This window comes from Corvus moneduloides, chromosome 3 (genome assembly GCF_009650955.1).
Source record: "Corvus moneduloides isolate bCorMon1 chromosome 3, bCorMon1.pri, whole genome shotgun sequence".
NCBI classification, from domain to species: Eukaryota; Metazoa; Chordata; class Aves; order Passeriformes; family Corvidae; genus Corvus; species Corvus moneduloides.
In genome coordinates, this window is record NC_045478.1 from 18540152 (window position 1) to 18555985 (window position 15834).

Below are 15834 nucleotides of genomic sequence, written 5' to 3' on the forward strand. Positions count from 1 at the left end.
TAAACCCTCTCCTGCCTCAGTTTCCCCACAAAGCATGCTCAGAGAATTCTGTCTCCCTTCTGTCAGCCCTAAGATGTTCCAGAGAATCTGTTTGGACATTTAAAGACTCAGGAGGGTGGCTTGTTTTGTCTTGAAACGGTTCTTGTTATGTTTATCCAGTTGTTTTCATTCTCCTTTTATTAAAATAAAACAGGTGAGGTGTTGGGGTCCCTCCCCTGCCATGTAGCCCTGGGAGAGGGGCCCTGAGGGGACAGACACGGGGCTTCCCTGCCCCTGCTCAGCCTCGTTCCCATTGGTTGGTTTGTGTTCCCTGCGCGGGCAGAAGGACCCTTGGTCCGGTGACTGGGACAGTTCCTCGGCAGAGCCCCAGCCATGCGGCTGGAGAAATAAACATCTCTGAAACATCTAGCAAGAATCTGTCTGTCCATATATATTTCCTTTCCACGGGACTCCTGGTTTGATATATGCGTGTTGCAGGATCCCCACTGCAACAGGGTGTGATGTACCTCACCACGTTCCACTAAGTGTCAAAATGGCAATATCTTGTTTGGCTGTGAGACAGTGCCTTCAGGCTGCCACTCCCTTCGAGTGCAGACCTCAGCGGGAGCCTGGACCTCTGTGTGTACAAATGACTGAGTTACTGGGTTGGAAAGGCCAGCTCTAGCTTCCTCCCCTTTTCATCTCATCTGTTTTGTGCCATTTTAGGTGTGCAATAAAATTGGTTGAATTAGGCATGGTCTCAGTGGTCCCACCAAAACTGTCAGATGAAGAGAAAAAAGCAGACTGCTCTGCTGGCTGCATGGGCCACAGACAAACCAGTATCATGGGTGGGTCAGACTGTATTTACTGAGGTCCCAAATATTTTGTAATTACATATAGGATTGCAAAGTGTGCATGAACCCTTTTACACCTGCTGGGCCTGCTTTGTTTGTCTTCTCAAGCTTACAGGCTTCTGAAAGATCCAAATTCTGGTCCCTTCTTATTTATTTGAAAAGCATAGTGAAAAGAAAGAGGCTCTGAAAAACCTGATGACACTATAGTAACAAACTAAAGTCACAAAACTGCTAAGTACTTTTGTTCTCAATTGAGAAAATGTCAGTTACGCTTATGTCTGAAACCCCGGGTGACCAGAAAAATTAAAGGCATCTGTAGTGGCAGGCTGAAGTTTCTGACAAGATTATTTTCTGAATGTTTTGGAACATGATTAAAAATTCTCTGTACTTGCTATTCCCCATTTTTAGTTATTAGAAAGCAGTGATAATACTGAAATGCAAAAGATCATATTCAAAGAGTCTCATTACCTGTCAGCAGTGCTGTGTGGAACCTTTGGAGGAATGATGTAAGGGAATTGTAAATGTATGTCATACTGGGAATACTGAGACGACTGCCATCCGCTGCCTATGGGAAAGTATTTGAACATCATGTGTCAGCATCTTCTGTACCTTTTGAGGATACTGAACAAAACTGAACAAACAGCTAGTCTGGGCATTTCCAATTAGATGTGCAGCACAGATATATTCCATACAACAATATTTCATAGTAAACTGCACAGGTTATTTAGCAAAACTGCCTAGTGCAGTTAACTGCTCAATACAGTCACAGAACTTAAAATAATTTGGTTGCAGTGTCTCAGATCTCAAACAAAGATGCTGGGACAAAACAATTAAGAATTTAAACCAGAGAAGACATTGATAACTAAAATGGAAAGGAGATGTATGAAAATCCTAACATGAGGTACAGCCATTTGAAGTCTGAGAAGCCTGAACTCCAAAACCAATTGCATTTCCCTCTTTTACTCGTAATTTCCCAAAATACCTCAGATGTACACATTTGCAGATGCTCAGAATTTGTTTTGTCCTGGAAAGGATGATCAGAAGGCATTTGGCACATCCTTAAGCTAGCTAGCTGTGAACCAGAATGTGTCTTTGCCCTTATTGCTTTTAAAAGTCCAAAGCAGCTCTGCAATCAGAATTTAGAAAATATATTTCTCTCAAACCTATATGATACACTAGGCTGTGATTACAGGTACAGTGGTATTTCAGCATGAATACATGCATTCCTGTCTGGATTTTGTCTGTTCTTTTCTTCCTATGTGGCCTAATAAAAAAGTGAGCATTATGAATTATACATTGTTCCCCTACTCTTACAAAATGGTTTGCAAAATGATCTTTTAGAACTACTGTTTTACAAGTTACTTTATTCCATGTTAATGCCACATCATCTGGCACAACAGATTAAGTGGTGTCCCGCCACCCAAACTTGGAAACGCCTGTTCTGGAAGAGCTTGGGTGGAACCACTGCCTTATCCTGCTTTCACCAGTCATAATTGCAGAGATCAACAAAATGACCCAGAATGAAAAGCGATCTTCCCTGCAGCCCCCAGTCTGCTACCAAAACACTAGGAAAAGTTGATAGTTCTCCCATAGCTGAAGTTGTTCCTACCCACTAGCTGACAATACCTGCACGTTGGTTATACTCAAGCTAGGTATTTCCCTACAGAGAAAGTGGCTTTATGTCACTTTCAGAGACACATAAATAATCCCATAATCCAATCTCTAGGAGACAGACAACCACACTGGAAGGTTCTGGTGCAAGCAGGCACCTACAAATCAAAATTTCGGAGTTCCCCCCAAGGTGCTCCCTGTGCTGTGAGAGTGTCCCCATACTGCAGATCTAGCCCTAAACTTCTTTGCTTAGAAATGAGATATTTTCCAAATACTATCACTGACATAAATAACTCATAAAATTTATTGCATTGCTATTTTGAAAACTTGGGCACGACACTATTTGCATAACAATGTTATTTCTAGAATGGGTACTTTTTATGCTTAAGTAAATACCATTCTGAAAGGGTGCTTATGCATTACACAGGCAACAAGACATCTGTAGATGCCAATTTGTTCTAAGTTATCAGATCAAGGCACCAAAATTTTCTTGGACTGATTTGTTTTTGGAAAAAAATACAATCCTTTTCTTTAACATGTAGCAAGTGCATAAAATAAACTCTCATTAAAAAGACACATTTTTCCAAGTTTTCAGTTTTACTGCACTTCCATTCAAGTTGGAAGAAATCTGAAACAAACAGGGATAAAAGGTCCTTCCTGTAGGAGTAAATTTTGTTTATGCCATCTACCAAGCCTTTCTACTGTGCCAGAACAGTCTAGTGTAATCAGAACTGGCTGTTCTTTTAGCCTACTGGCTTTGTGCTTGCTCTGATATTCTGTTTTACTTTTGTGAAATGTCTGAAGATCTCCTAGCTAACAGGCTTGATCCTTTGGTCTGTATTTTCCTACTGATGGCTTTTTCTATCATTCCAAATTCTTCATTTATGTTTTGTTTAAGGCAAAGTTTTCCTTCCTAGAGCCCAGTAAGATGCAGTGAGAGAATGAAAGAAGTATCCTGAGAGGCGGTAAAAAATCTCTTGTCTGAAGGTACCCATCTCTGTAACTTAGAGTAGAAACTTATTAAAAATAGCTTAGACCTGACACCTAAATGTTTAATGTCTGAAACTTGGTGACATGTACCCTACATGTAATATCTCTACCACTGGTTACCAATTATTAACAGAATGAAAGTGAACATCATTTTTTACCCATCCTCATGTCATGGTTTAACCCCAGCCAGCAGCCAAGTACCACACAGGCATTCGCTCACTCCCCCACCAGCAGGATCCAGGGAGAGAATCAGAAAGGTAAAAGGTAGAAAACTTGTGGGTTGAGATAAAGACAGCTCAACAAAGAAAGCAAAAGCTTCACACATAAGCAAAGCAAAACAAGGAATGAATTCACTGCTTCCCAAGGACAGGCAGGTGTTCAGCCATCTCCAGGAGAGAGGGGCCCCATCACAGAAAGGGTGACTTGGGAAGACAAACACCATTACTCTGAATGTCCCCCCCTTCCTCTTTTTTCTCCTCATTTTATGAACTGAGCATGATGTCACATGGTCTGGAATATTCCTTTCATCATTAGGGTCAACTGTCCCCGCTGTAACTCCTCCCACCCTTCCTCACCAACATGGCAGAATGAAAAGCAGAAAAGGCCCTGGTCCAGTGTAGGCCCTGATCAGCAGTAACAAGAACATCTCTCTATTATCAACCCTGTGCTCAGCACAAATCCAAAACATAGCCCCATACCAGCCACTGTGATGAAAATTAATTCTACCCCAGCCAGAACTTAAGGACCCTAAATGTTGTATTCCTAAAATTCTCCTAGGTACTCTCAAGAAGATCAGACCAAATTGTGGAAATCTCTCAGAGTTGACGCAGTTCTCCCTACAACATCTTTGGATCCCTGGAACCATGTGATAGGTTGAACCAAATTCAAAACTCGAAGTTTCTCACATTTGAGATGCCCTTTTCCTCAAGAGAAAGAAATAGGGATAGAAAAATAAGGAAATAAAAATCCTCTTTCAGTTAAAGAACACCAATAATACAAATATGCTTATGGAAACATCTAAGGCTGGAGAAGAGACCACAGGACTGCCCAGGGAAGCAGCTGTGACTTCTAACCACGGGAGCACAGGGAACCATTTAGAAAGGAAGACTTCTATTCCTGTTATTAAATAAAAAAATTCTGCAAGTATGAAAGGGGAAAAAAGACCTTGTAAGTAATGTAAATGATATAAGTAACTTAAAACACAGTGAAGAAATTAGTTCCCTTTTGGCCCAGAAGTAAATACTTGAAAGAAAAAGCAAGTGAGTTTTGCACTATTACCAACTGATTAATAAATCTCACTCCTTGGAAACAAAGGCGAGGGAGTAAGTTCAGGAACTACTGATCTGCTACAATGACAGTCCCAAAAATTAGCCATTTCCTCCCACTTATAAGAGATCTCCAGCTAAAGCATTATCCCTGATTACAACAAGGGGGTGAGTAAAAAATGGAATTGAAACTGGATTTCGTTTTCTTCCTCAGCCTTCTCCAGAATCTGCTTGAGGAAATACACAAGACTGCCTATCTGTCTATGTGTGAAAACTGACAGGGTAAACAGGCTAATCAGCTCCAACCATGCCTTTTGCAATCAGAATCTCCTGAGGATTGCACACACTTTTTCCACACTGTTTCTTTTGAAATTAAGCACTCATATTACACAGAAAATCTGAATTGAATTAGTGACAACTCTGAGCAAACACCAATCCAACCAATTCAGGCAAGTCTGCTTGTCAGCTTTGTTTTTTAAATCTCTGCAATAACATATGTGCCCCTTGCAGCATTGCCTGGGGCTGCTCTCTTATGTTTCTTGGGCTCTTTGGAATAGTATGCCCACAACACATCACATTCAGGCAAGAAGTTGTTTAGCTCTAATTATTTTAATATCAGCATTCAAATCTTGACCTTTTTCTTTCCCAGATAGCAGAACCTCATAACTCACAAAATACCATGGTACCTTGAAAGTATTTGTCATGAGAAGAAACTGTAAATCTTTACAACCAGGACTTTTACCTATAGGAGAACACTTGCCCAGAATGAGAGATGCAGGGAGCAGCAATATTTCCTTGCAGGAACTCCATCCCCACCAACTGGCATCCTAACATGTGGCCACATCTTTCGCATGGCTGTGCCACACGTTGCTGAGGAACAAGCTTTGCAGGGCCATCACATACAAAGGGCAGTCCCCCTGAGAAGCTCCATTGAAATACTAGATTTATCAGGTTTAGTTAAATCATGGTCTCACAGAATTTGCCTTCTGTGCCAAAAGGTTTGAGGTGATTCTCCTGCAAATAAAACATGCCCGGGGAGACACTTATTTGTTTTTATTGAGTTTTCATGTCTCCATTCTGCATTCTTAGTTAAGGATGTTAAACATCATCCTATTAATGTTTAGGTGAATCCACATGAGAGCAAGAATGCCTCAGCTGTCTCCCAAAATCATGCTTCAAGGACCTGTGCTTCTGTCTGTGTACAAAATTGCGTCACATCCTGGACAATGCACTCCTGACCTTGAATGCTCCCATACAGAGACGTGCTGAAGTGCACACAGACTGAAAAAGGTCCACATCTGCTCTTCTAGTGTAGGGAAGTCCAAGCTCATGGGCTTGAAGCTGTCTGCAAACATGTCAAGTCAATAGGGTTCAAGGCAAGTCACAGGGCTGCCTGTTCATCTTGCTGGCTTGGCCATAAGCATGTCTTGCCTGCCAGTATAAACTTTGCTCCTTTGCTTCTCCATTCCTGATTAACTCAGGTCCCTTTTCAGGGAACTGGTACATGAAGATCCCCTTCAGAAGCAGCCAGGTTGTGCTGAGAGCCTGGGTAGTAACTGAAGCAGCAGACGAGGTATTCTGTGAGCGAGGGCTGCTGCAATGCCTGGCCATCTCTGAGACTACAGTTCTCAGCAACCAGCAGTGAGATTTTTAGTTTTTTAATTAAGTCAGGGACACATAAAATCAAGGTGTATCAAGAATTAGCTTTATGTCATCAGAGATTTTTCCTATCTTATAATTATAATAATTCTGGGTCATTATTAATACCTTAAATAGAATTTACTTTCAACAAGATTTGACTATCTGTGTAATAACATTGGTTTTGACTGACTGCAGGCTGACAATGTTGTAGGGCCATTGCATGAGGTGGGAGGATATTTCTGCACTCAACTGTTCTAAAAAGCAGCTTTTGTATTTATTTACACTCTATAGTGTTATTTTACTTGTTTTGGTTGGAGTCATATATTAAATAAAATGGAACAATTTAATAAAGATGTATATATCTCATTATTACTCAAAAGTCAGAGTAAACAGAGATAAAGAAAACATGTCATCTTGCTAATGGCAAAATGTATCCTTTTCTTATTCACTTTACTTCCACCAAAGAATCACAGCCCTCCACAGACAGTATCAATGAAAAGCTCTACAAGCAACTTGCAGTAAAACAGTAAAAGCTACAGAGATGTCCTACCTGCTTTTATACATGTATCTTAGGGAACAAACTTGCAGCAAAATGACTTCAAGGCTAGCAATTTGTCAACATGGTTAGCAGGCATCCCATGAGGATTTTATGGGACATAACAGACACCCCTGCCACCAATTCTTCAGTGTCAGTCACAGTAGCAAAATGAAAACTGTAGAAGGCTTCCCTACTTGTACAGATTTCATCTGTTATAGGAATAGATCCCTTAGAAAAGAATTCAGAAAACAGCAGAATTGAGTCATGCTGAAGAACTGCTTCTGTTAAGACTACATATGAGAAGCATTCTTCAGCCAAGATGCCACATATATTAAAATGGTTATACACAGGGGCTGGTGATAGGTGCCCATTTGTGAGAATGGGATAATGCATTACTTTCCCAAAAGTAGGCAGACTGCTTATTACATTTAACTTCCCGCCTGTGTCTTGTGGCAGTGCCAGAGACAAAGAAAATTGCCTGGGCTTGAGCCATATTGGAACAAGAAATGAGGTAAACAATGACATTAAAAAGTAATTCTCTGAAATGGCTTTTCTTTTTATTAAGTCATTTTAATATACTATTCTGCACATGTAAATTATGTGGTATAGTCATAAAAGGCTCTTGCCTTGAATTACTTATATTATTTGCTGGACTTTTCAGGCTGTTAGTATAACTGCCATATAGTCAAAGTTGCAAGCCACAGTCATTTAAGTAGATTGATAAATCTGTCAAGTAAAAGACCCTGAGGTTTGGAAGCTTCTCATGTAACCAGGTTAAGAGTACAGGATTTCCACACTATTAGAAAAATACATTCTAAAGTAAAACACATACAGTTAATTTGAATGCAGCATGAGCTGAAATCCAAGCAAGTCAAGAAAGGCCTCAGTAACTTTTAAGAAAGTGTATCCTTTGCAACATAAGAAGTGGGTCTGAAATATTTTGCCCCTGGCATACTACAAACACCAGCAGTCAGGAAGACTGCTGTAGGAGAGCTCTGGTGACTGCACTCACTGGTGCAAGAACTAGCTGATGGACCACATCCGAAAACTAGGAATCAAGAACCTAAATCTGAAATTAGACTTCTGGCACACAAGTTCAAAATGACACGGTTCTTGAAGACCTACCTGCACACCAGACTTTTTTACTTTAAATAGAGTGGGTTCATCTAATCAAGTGAAAATAATCAATATATTTACACCTTCTTATGACTGCATTCTCAACTCTCTGCTCCTGCCTAAACATAATTAGTAAACTCAGTAGAGAAATGTTACTGATGAGGGCTTTAAAGTAATCATTACAGTAGGTATTTTTGAAAATATACAATTGCTAATATGAGATCAAGAACCATCATATAATAAGCAACAGCTACTGTTTCTTTTTAAAATGTTAGGCCAGGGTGCAAGGAGTATGTAGTGGCCTAGCTGTTTCTTTATTTCTCTCCTTAGAATGAATCAAGTCTATTATACTGCCTACCTCTGATGGAAAAAACTAAACACAGCTTTATCTACCTTTCTATGTTTCTTCCTGTTAAAACAGCTACCAGCAAGACTGGGGGGACCAAAGCACCAATGGCTTCACCAGTCTGATTGCTTGACTACTACCATCAATGAGAAATTATTGAAGCCATAGCTGAGAAAATGGGAGAAATTCTCTCTCAGCTTCCCCTTCCCAAGACCCTGGTGTAAAAGAAGTATTAGGGTGGCCTGAGACTCACTGAAGTAGTAGTGCATCTGGCAATTCAGCCTAACATTTGTAATTGGACTCATGACTCTTCATGCCTGAGAGCAACACACTTTGCCATTTGTGCAGTCATCTACTCTAGTCCAAAGGGGTAGATAAATCAACGGTCTGGAAAATCAGGCTTCATGCCTGTTTCATATTCATTTTACATAGGTACAAATGACTGCACAAGTACCAAATGATAAAGCATCAGATCTACGTAAGTGCTAAATAAATAGCAAATAATCCCCACTTTATTTCCAAGTAAAACCAGTTTGATTGAGTAGAAGAAACTTCAGTATAGCCCATAGCCAATGCATGAATAGTAATACATAAAAACAAACAGCACTTGTATTAAACACAAAATACATATATTTCTATAATATCTGAGGTCAATAATGTCTGGGACTGATATAATTTGTATAAATTATAAAACTCTACAAATATTGAATTTTTTTTTCTGCAGCAGTTAGAATATAGTATGGGTTACTAAAATCAATAGCTAATTGAATTATAACACCATGATTACATTACATGACAGCCATATACTTACTTGTCAGTCAGCTGTAACTTGTGTTAATAAGATTCACTGAGCTCATTATCTTTTGTAGACTGTTAATTTCTGAAAAAAGACCTGTGAACAGAAAAGATGTTGTCTTGTTAAGCAAATGCCAGATTGTTATTGAACACTCCACAGGAATAATGAAAAGAAGTAATTTCCACAAAGAACCTGAAATTATTTGGTTGACCTTTATGATTTCTACTTCCTAACATAGACAAAATTGAAAAAGGGAAATCTCTACTCCAAGTCATACTAAAAACCTTTCAGGCTTTTAATAGGTTGAGGAATAACTACTCCAGGAAACTGTCTATGCTGTATACAGACATTTCTTGATGAATGACGTCCACCTTGATAATCACAGAATCACAGAATGGGTAAGGTTGGAAGGGAATCACAGAATGGGTAAGGTGTCTCCTCCCTGCTTAAATAGGGCCATCCTAGAGCACATTGCACAGGATTGCATCCAGACAGCTCTTGAATATCTCCAGTGAGGAAGACTCCACAGTCCCTCTGGGCAATCTGTCACTCACACAGAGACAATAAACCCATCTGAACTCATGCCCATCCAGCAATACAAATGAAGTGTTTTAAAAATAAAAGCTATATAAACCACACAGTTCAGATCTTTATTATGTAAGACCCCTTACAATAAACTTTCCTTTTCCTTTGCCACAACAGACAAGCAGCATCCATCACATTCACAAACTTATGTAGCGAATAACAAAAGTTGAAAAATCTCACAGTACGCCACTGAAGAACATCAGATGTGATTGAACATATGAACTACAGCCCATGGTACTGAGGAAACAAAGTGGTTCCTAAGACTCTGACCTTGGGAAAAAACTTCCAGCTCCAGCATCTGGCAATCATTTCAACACTGAGCCCCTGAAGGACACACCAGCTAAATGTGAGTTTCCCACTATCGCGATGCACTTCAGAGCAGTCCACACAGCACACAGTCTTGTGACTAATTCTCACTGCTTCTGAGGAAGGAAATTAACTTATGGGGAGAGGGAAAAATACTATTTTCTTCACTTTTCTTCATTTTCTTACATGTGATGTAAAGTATATAGTTATTTCAAAATATGACATATTTTTTCAGGATAAATATAAGTCTATGAGTGTTTACTACATTCCTTTTAAATTCTTTTCAAGTATATCAGAAAGTCTCATCTTTAAGATTTTATTTTGAACATCAAAACCCCTATAGTGTGTCATTTGCACACACTTCCCAATCTTCATCTTGAAATTATTTAGGTCCCCAGCACTCTTTTTGAAAAGTTGCTGAAAATTGTGAATATGTTGTAATTATGAAATTTCTTAATTTTCAGGACCAATTTTATAATTTTGGGGTTTTGTTTGATTGTTTTGTTTTATTTAATTTCATTTTTCTCTCTCTCAATATTAGAAATGGAATTTTTTCTTGTACTTTGTCTGCAAAAGTTTGACTTCTCAATTTTCTCCAGAAACATTTTGCCACATTTACCTTTTACTAGCTCACGAGGTGGTCAATCTCTGGTTTTTTGGGATGGTCCATCAGATTGCACCAAACACAAAGAGCAGGCCATCATTTTGGCCATGATCTTTCCTTCAAGCAGTGGGCGAAGCCTTCCCTGCAGCATTGCTTTAGTCACTTCTGCAATATTAACAGGCATTAGCCCCAGAATCTTTCTCTGTAGAACCTCTATTTTCTGATAGTTCCTTTTCAGTACAGCCCACTGAGGCCTACCTGAAACAGTTCTTTGTTACAGTTCTTACATTAAACCTATTCACCCTCAACTAAAGTGCTTAATTTTAATCTTCATCTTTATCTGCTTTGTTCTGGAGCAACCCAAAACGAAACAAAACACACTAAGTCTTATTGAGATCTAGTGACACCAAGTCAGCATACCCATTCACATTATTTTCCATTTATAGAAATTTTGTTACTTCTAAGACTAGTGTCTCATCCATAAATTCATAGAATGTTATCCACTGGTCTTCCCTAGCGAAGAATCACCTGCTGAGTTCAAGCACAGTTTTCCAGTGCCTGCTAACACCAGAAATAAGAATTACTGCAAAGCAATACAGCCCATTATGATACTTTCACCTAATTTCAAAGTCTGGGGTTTTTTTCCTCAGGATGTGCATTTGCATATACTGGTTTTGTTTCATTTCATGAGTTATCATTCTGAACTCCATATGTCTTTCTGCAGAAAATCATTTTTCATACATTTCTGACTGTAAAAAGCTTATATAAAAGTTGCTCAGGGGAAGCTTCTGTCTGGAATGCTCTTACATGGCAATATCTGCGTTTAGCACCGGTAAATTTTCATCCTTCAATGTGCTTTCTAAAAGTGTTTTCTTTCCCAAACTAACCATAATCTTATCAAGGCCTCTATAAAATAATGGAATTGCAAAGCATACTCTTCAGCTTCAAATAATTCACAAATTCTATATTTTCATCTGTTATGTGTGTCTCTTGGCAAGAAACATCTGTCAGTATAAGAAGTGCAGTACCCTTCACACTGAAATATAATTTCAGAGTTGCCTTCTCATGACTTAGTGGAAACTAAGAAAACATCAAGTGCCTCAGAACAAGAAGTTATTAGAAAAAGGGCTGAGTGTTTTCCTTCTGTTTGCACTTGGTACAAACAGAAATTCAAACACTGTTGATATGATAGATGTATGAGACAATGGTTGGGTCATTTCACAGAATCACAGAATGGGTCAGGTTGGAAGGGACCACAGTGGGTCATCTGGTCCAACCTCCCTGCTCAAGCAGGGCCATCCTGGAGCACACTGCACAGGATTGTGTCCAGGCAGTTCTTGAACATCTTCAGTGAGGGAGACTCCACAGCCTCTCTGGGCAATCTGTCCCAGTGCTTGGTCACACCAACAGTAAAGAAGTTCTTCATATTTAGGTGGATCTCCCTGTGTATCAGTTTCTGCCTATTGCCTCTTGTCTTTTCCATTTCAGCCAATGTTTCAGGAAAAAAACATGTTTTCACCTAGTATCAATATGTTTAGTATTTGGCAAAGTTAAAAATTGGTTGAAAGCAGGCTCTGACTATAACAAAAAAATAGTATTAGCAATGATGTTATACACCTGATGTAACTAACTTAAAATGCCAGTCTGAAAATACAAAAGGTTACGTGAAGGAAAATGAAGAAAAATAATTTCAAATAAGTCAGCATTTCAAAAATATTCTTTAAAACTTCTTACCTTAACCTGCACACATCTCTCCTACTCAGCTGTTGGGGTTTTAGTTTAGTCTGTTTTTTCTCTGTTAAAGGAATTTTCTCCCATATGCATGTTGCTAGGGGACAAATAGCTGTACTTAAGAAAGACAAAAGGGGAGTGGGGCGGACCTGGCTACTCCTTTGTCTACACCTGGGTGTGGGGTCAGTTCGCTCTGAGCGTCCGGGGAGAGAAGCTGCAGAGAAAGGAGCTGCTGCTTCTTTCTTTTTGGCCGTTCTTTCTTCCTGCTGGAAACAACGCCGGGACCCCAAAAGCCGTTTTCCCTGCCCTGCTGGAGACCGAGCTGTGGCTGCCCTGCTCCGCTGCTGCTTCGAGCTTTCGCTACGCTGTAGCCCTGCTCGCCCTGCCTGCCTGGGCCTCCGTGGGTTTTTCCCATCTGGATACATCTCGTCTGCCACCCGGGATTTGCGTTCGCCCCTGCCGTTCCAGCCTGCTGTCCCTGAGAGCCCGGGATCAACTGCCCAGCGGTTTGTGAAGCCTTTGTTCCATCCCTTCCCGGGATCCCAGGGCACCAGAGCCGCGGGTTTCCCGAGCTCGCTCCGGAGCGCCCCCTGCAGCCGCGGGGGAACCATCGCACCTGCCCTGCTCACCGGGAGCCGCCAGCGCCCCTGCCGGCTGCGAGCGGAACTGCACCCGAGGGGAAATAGCCTGACAGCCGAGAAGGCTGGCACTGGGTTTGTGATTGCTGTTACTGCCATAGTTGTTGTTTTGTTTGACTGGTTATATACATATATATATATATATAGTAAAGAACTGTTATTCCTATTTCCCACATCTTCGCCTAAAGGCTCTTGATTTCAAAATATAATAACTTGGAGGGAAAAGGGGTTATATCTGCCACTTCAAGGGGGGCCTCTGCCTTCCTTAGCAGACACCTGTCTTTCAAAACCGAGACAGATCTTGGCGCCCAACGTGGGGCCTAAGGGCATTAAGAGATAGAGGTGAAAAAGGAATAACAGTTCCTCGATAACTTTATTTTGTGTGCTGGATATTGGAACCTTGTTAGGCAGCACTATGTGGTCTAGTTTACCCTGGTTCGGGTGGCATGTAGCCGTGGCTATATTCTTCCCCTTTGCAGCTCCTTACTTGAATATGGGTCCTCTGACTAAGGCTACCATTGCTGTTATCCAGCTTGCGTTATGGGTCGAGAAGGTGAGGAATTCATGGGTTTTTAACTTCCTCCGGAATGTGGGCACATGGATAAACAGCTATCACACACTGAGCACATGTTTTTGGGGTTATGTTAACAATGGTACCTTCTGTGAGGAAATGACACCAGGGGAAGTTTTCTCCCAACCCCTCAACCAGTTCTTTGGGCCCACCCCATCAATTTTCGAAGGGTTTAAATTCCCTCTGAATACTAACCATCTGCTGCTGATAGGCCTACTCTATTTAGCATTCAAGGATAAGTTGAGATTGGCTTGGATATCTACCCGGACACCAGCCCCAGAGACTAGAGATCCTACCCCAGAGCCTGATCCTGCCCCAGAACCTGACATGGCCCCTGAGAGTAGAGTTCCTACCCCAGAGCCTGATCCTGCCCCAGAGCCTGACACGGCCCCAGACACTAGAGATCCTACCCCAGAGCCAGAGCCTGCCACAGCCCCAGACACTAGAGATCCCGCCCCACAGACTGATACTGCCCAACAGTCCACCTCAGAAATGGATTACCCAAACTGGGTGGGGGTACTGGCAAAAGGGATGCAGGAGATGTGCCAAGAGATGGGTCAGGTGCGCCAGGGGATATGCCAGGAGATGGGTCAGGTGCGCCAGGAGATGTGCCAGGAGATGGGCCAGGTGCGCCAGGAGATATGCCAATTGCTAAGGGAATACACCTCCTCAGCTAGTGAAAAACCCTCTCCCTGCCCCAAAGAGGGTGAGTCCGATGGTGCAGCAGTGGAACCCACGGATGTTACAACCATCCAGGCTTCAGCTGAACCACAAGGACAACCACAGCCAGCAGCAGTCGCCCCTGTGCAAAGGAGGAAGTATAAGACCAAATCAGTACGACCAGTTAATGATGATGGGCAACCAGGGCCCTCACAACCAGCAGGAGAGCCAGAGCCAGAAGTCATCACTGAGTCCCTGTCGCACGACAGTCTCCGTGCTATGCGAAACGACATTGTGCGAAGGGGGCGTGAGCCTTATACCACCTGGCTGCTTCGGGTTTGGGACCTTATGGGCACAAGTGTGCAACTGGATAGTGGTGAGGCAAGGTATCTGGGATCGTTGACCCAGGACCCAGGTGTGGACCAGATATTTGTGAGGGAGCCAGGGCCTCTCTCTCTTTGGGAGCGGCTCTTAATGAGTGTGAGAGAAAGGTTCATTCACAAAGAAAGAATGCAGGAGTATCATCATAGAATGCAGTGGAAGACACTCGAGCAAGGGATCCAACAGCTAAGAGAGGTGGCAATATTAGAGGTACTCTTTGGGAAGGATGGACAGCATGATAATGACCCCGATAAGGTCAGGTGCACAGGACAGATGATGTGGAACCTGGCAAGGCTAGGGCCATCACAATACACCACCTTCATTGCAACGATTGATGCTGACAATACCCGAGAAACAGTGGGCTCTGTTGCCAACAGGCTCAGGCATTATGACAGCATGATCAATGGCCCGCTAAAAGCTCATGTCTCTGCTGTGGTCCAGGACCTCAAAGAGGAGATGAAGGAGATGAGGGAGGAGATGAGGGAGGAGATGAGGGAGGAGATGAGGAGGGTCAGCGTGGCACCAGTGCGAGTCACAGGCCCCCAAGTCAGAGCCCGTCGTCCCCCTGCGAGAGAGAGAGGGTACACCCCACGAGCTGAGCTGTGGTTTTTCCTGTGTGAGCATGGGGAAGACATGAGAAGGTGGGATGGGAAACCCACCTCTGCCCTGGCAGCGCGGGTGCGTGAACTCAAGGAGGGAGGCACTAACCGAGGGGGTTCCGCTAAGGTGAAGGTAGCCTCAGCCTCCCGTGACCGAGCTGCCAGGCATTACAGAAGGGAGGATGATATGTCGGATCCCCTTGAAGGTACCTCGAGCATGTACGCCCAGGGAAAGAATGATAACCAGGGCTAGAGGGGCCCTGCCTCTAGCCAGGAAGAGGCACGGGAGAACCGAGTTTTCTGGACGGTGTGGATCCGATGGCCTGGCACATCAGAGCCACAAAAATACGATGCATTGGTTGATACTGGAGCACAGTGTACTTTAATGCCATCGGGACATGTGGGGGCAGAACCTGTATCCATCGCTGGGGTGACTGGGGGATCACAGCAGTTGACCCTTTTGGAAGCTGAGGTGAGCCTGACTGGGAAGGAGTGGCAAAAGCATCCGATTGTGACCGGCCCAGAGGCCCCGTGTATTCTGGGCATAGACTTCCTCCGGAATGGCTACTACAAAGATCCAAAAGGACTCAGATGGGCATTTGGGATTGCTGCTGTGGAGGCAG

The 15834-nt window shown here is 42.4% G+C and overlaps 1 long non-coding RNA gene across 1 annotated transcript in view; it reads right to left on the bottom strand.

Annotated features, from left to right (window-relative positions):
• Positions 1-15834, bottom strand: part of LOC116442108 — a 145288-nt gene that overhangs the window by 12926 nt on the left and 116528 nt on the right. The window contains exon 4 of the long non-coding RNA XR_004239399.1: positions 9152-9232. This is a non-coding gene — a long non-coding RNA (uncharacterized LOC116442108). The remainder of the gene's footprint in view (positions 1-9151; positions 9233-15834) is intronic.